Genomic DNA, 3,248 nt, shown 5'->3' with positions numbered 1-3,248 from the left:
GGGGGGATTTGTATTTAACTTAAACCTTCTACCGACCGTTTTTCTGGCAAATGGCTGCCAGGGCTTCATGGTCTATTATCACTCAATAGACAATACTATAAGTAAGAATTCAGAATAGCAAAGATACATCTATGTACATGAAGATATGAGGAGACGAGGAAATGAAATATGTACAAGTCTTTTAGTAGTGTGGACACCCGGCGTAAACGTAGCAAAAGATGTAGGACTCCTTGCTTCCTTTCTCTCTCACTCTCAGGTTAAGCCATGCCAGTTATGTATCAGCTGCAGGAAGACGACCCTATGAATTAAACAGGGCTTTTATTTTTAGATTGAGCACACTTCAAAGATTAATATGTTGTTATGTCAGACTAATTGCTGTAAGTAAGTTTGAGATAAGGCCACACATGTTCAAGTGCTTCTGCCGAGCAGTACGGGAAAACATGTTTTGACATGAAAATGTGTTGACATCGTACTAAAGTTTCAGTTTGACTTAATGTTAGGAATATTTATAGAGGTTTTGACACACTGCTAAGCTTGTTTATGTAACATTCCAGAGTTCTTTTGATTTCAAATATATATGTATAAATGTTAATTCAGAGTATTCTATGGTAATAAGGAGATAAGAATATTTAAGGGGCTTAAGAGTGCCTGATCTCGAACCCAAAACCCAAAAAAATCCAGAATCCTAGAATTTTAATGACCTACGACTGCCACCGTCATCCTGGAACAGTTAGTACCTCGAAGTGATCTCTTAAAACGCATAACACACACGGGCAGAGAAACACACACACATGGCTGCTGAGCATGTGGAAATGTGTGTGTTCCGTACGTATCTGTGTGTCGGCTTCAGTGTATTTGTGTGTGTGTGTGTTTTTCTGTGTCTGCATCTCTGTTTTTTGAGGGGCTGGTCGTCACGCTGACAGTGAGAACAAAACAAGGTGTGTTAGCTGGTGCTGTGTGACACCTGTCAGCTACCGTCCAACGTCCAACCGCACAGCCAGATGGACTTTCCAAAAACAACAACAGTGTGTGTGTGTGTGTGTGTGTGTGTGTGTGTGTGTGTGGTGTGTGGTGGGTGTGGTGTTGTGTGTGTGTGTGTGTGTGTGTGTGTGTGTGTGTGTGTGTGTGTGTGTGTGTGTGTGTGTGTGTGTATATATGTGGGTGGGGGGTGTGCCTGCCTGTGTGGGCGCGCGAGTGGTTTGTCCTGCTGTGTGGATTGTGCTCTGTTCCTGAGCATATGTTCATGACACACACACAAACAAACATACACACACACACACACACACACACACACACACAACCTACACACACACACACACACACACAGGTAGACAGATGGACAAGCAGGTAAAGAGACAATGGAAATTTCTGAATTTTGGACACACAGCCACGTCAATACTAGAGGAAGACTGACAGGACAACAAATCCCATTTTATCAATGGAATAAATTCATATTAAACTGCTACTGACCCACCAAATATAATAAACAACTCATTATATTTTCCCCTATACATACTTTCTTTTTGAAGAACGGAACTTTTTGAAGAGAAAGAGAGATCTTTTGAAGCCTCTAAATGCTATGCATGCACATGTATATATGTATATCTTTCATGAGTCTAAATCCAAACGAGATATAGTTTGTTCAAATGTAATCACAGGGCCTTTCTTTGTGCTTTGATCCATAATGCTTGAGCCTATTTGTCTCACTGCGGATTAAAATATTGTTTTCCTCCTCCTCCCATCTTCTATTCATCTCCATCTCCCCTCAGTGATTGAATGGATTTGATTTGGACTCAGAGGATTTGATTAAGGAGTCATAAAACACTCAAAGGCTCAATGAAAATATGAAATCGGTTTACATACTGTACATTACAGCTGCCGACGGAGGCCCTGAGAGGAAAGGGGAAACAACACATGATACAAGACTTCCGTGATCGTGCACCACCCCCACCCCCCCACCCCTCCTCCACGCAGTTGCTAGCGTTTATCCCTTTAAATGAAGGAGGACATGGAAGATATTAAACAAAAACATGACGGTCTCTTCAGAAGGGGTGATTAACGTGACTTTGATGTCCTCTTTGTCGTTAAAGCTGAGCGCTGCTGTCGTTCTTCTTCAGCTGTGCCGGAGAACACATCACTCGAGCCGCAGCGCGCCAATGTTACCCGGACTACACCATTGCGAAAACGTAGTCATACTTAGAGATACAGAAAGAGTTGTGTGGTGCTAATAGTCCTTATTAGCTTTGTTAGCTTAGCAACTCATTTGGCAACGGCTTGAATGTAACAGACGTTAATTGATATCACAAAGTCGCGCACTTTACAATACACACATTTTCTGGGTGAAAGTCTTCTGTTTTTTCCCTTCTTCAGAGAAGAAGGGAAACCCCCCCCCCCCCCCGTTTTATAAACAGTGTTTTATGACCCCCCGCCCCCCCTATCCGCCCATTTAAATGGGCGTTACAGTTGAGTGATGTGAGGTGAGCGTCAGCAACGACGACAGTTAAAGGTGCCGTAGGTAGGATTGTGAAGATCCAGGTCAGCCATAAAATTCCCCCCCCCCCCCCATTTCTGCTAAAGCCTAAAATGGTCTCCTAAGCCCCTCCCCCACAAGGGACAGTTGTGCACATAGAGGGGGGGAAGGGGAGGAAAACTATCTGCAGCTCATGCGCGTGGAAAGGGAGGGGAGGACGCAGAGATGCGTGTCCTGAGCATGAAGACAAGCAGTGAGAAAACCCCACCCCACCCCCTGCCCGGCCCTGATTGGTGCATCTGAACAGGGAATGGTGGATTTTTGCAAACCGCACTACAGGCTGTAGGTGGAGCCAGAAGAGCCGGATTTTTTTGTTTGTTTTTTAAATGACCTGCTTCATGTATTTCATGTATTTCCACTCCAACATAGGGTCAGTTTCAGCAAATATGACAGAAAGTTAGTTTTATCAGACTTACCTACTGCACCTTTAAGTTTAGACACAAAAACGGCTAAGATTAGAAAAAAGGTTTGGGTTAAATACCGGTTGGGGTTAGCTAAGTACCGGCCCCCTTAAGTAGTACTCCTGGTAAATACTGTTCCAATTAATTAGTTACTCCCGGAACATGAACACATGTTTCCTGGGTGAAGGTCTGTGTGTTTCCTCCTTTAACTTCTTCAGGGATCCAAACTCTGTTCCCCTGATTGAAAGCCCTGTGTTTTAGGACGCCGACATCATTAACACACACACACAAACACACACACACACACACACACACAT

The 3,248-nt window shown here is 43.7% G+C and overlaps 1 protein-coding gene and 1 long non-coding RNA gene across 2 annotated transcripts in view; one reads left to right on the top strand and one right to left on the bottom strand.

The window, feature by feature from the left end:
• Nucleotides 1-3,248, top strand: part of si:cabz01090165.1 (leucine-rich repeat and fibronectin type III domain-containing protein 1-like protein) — a 428,959-nt gene that overhangs the window by 305,870 nt on the left and 119,841 nt on the right. The window lies entirely within an intron of this gene.
• The window catches only part of LOC116685723 (uncharacterized), a 29,092-nt gene that overhangs the window by 358 nt on the left and 25,486 nt on the right, over nucleotides 1-3,248 (bottom strand). The window lies entirely within an intron of this gene.

Source organism: Etheostoma spectabile, unplaced genomic scaffold, assembly GCF_008692095.1.
Source record: "Etheostoma spectabile isolate EspeVRDwgs_2016 unplaced genomic scaffold, UIUC_Espe_1.0 scaffold172, whole genome shotgun sequence".
Classification (NCBI taxonomy): Eukaryota; Metazoa; Chordata; class Actinopteri; order Perciformes; family Percidae; genus Etheostoma; species Etheostoma spectabile.
This window is presented reverse-complemented; position numbering and strand designations above follow the sequence as displayed.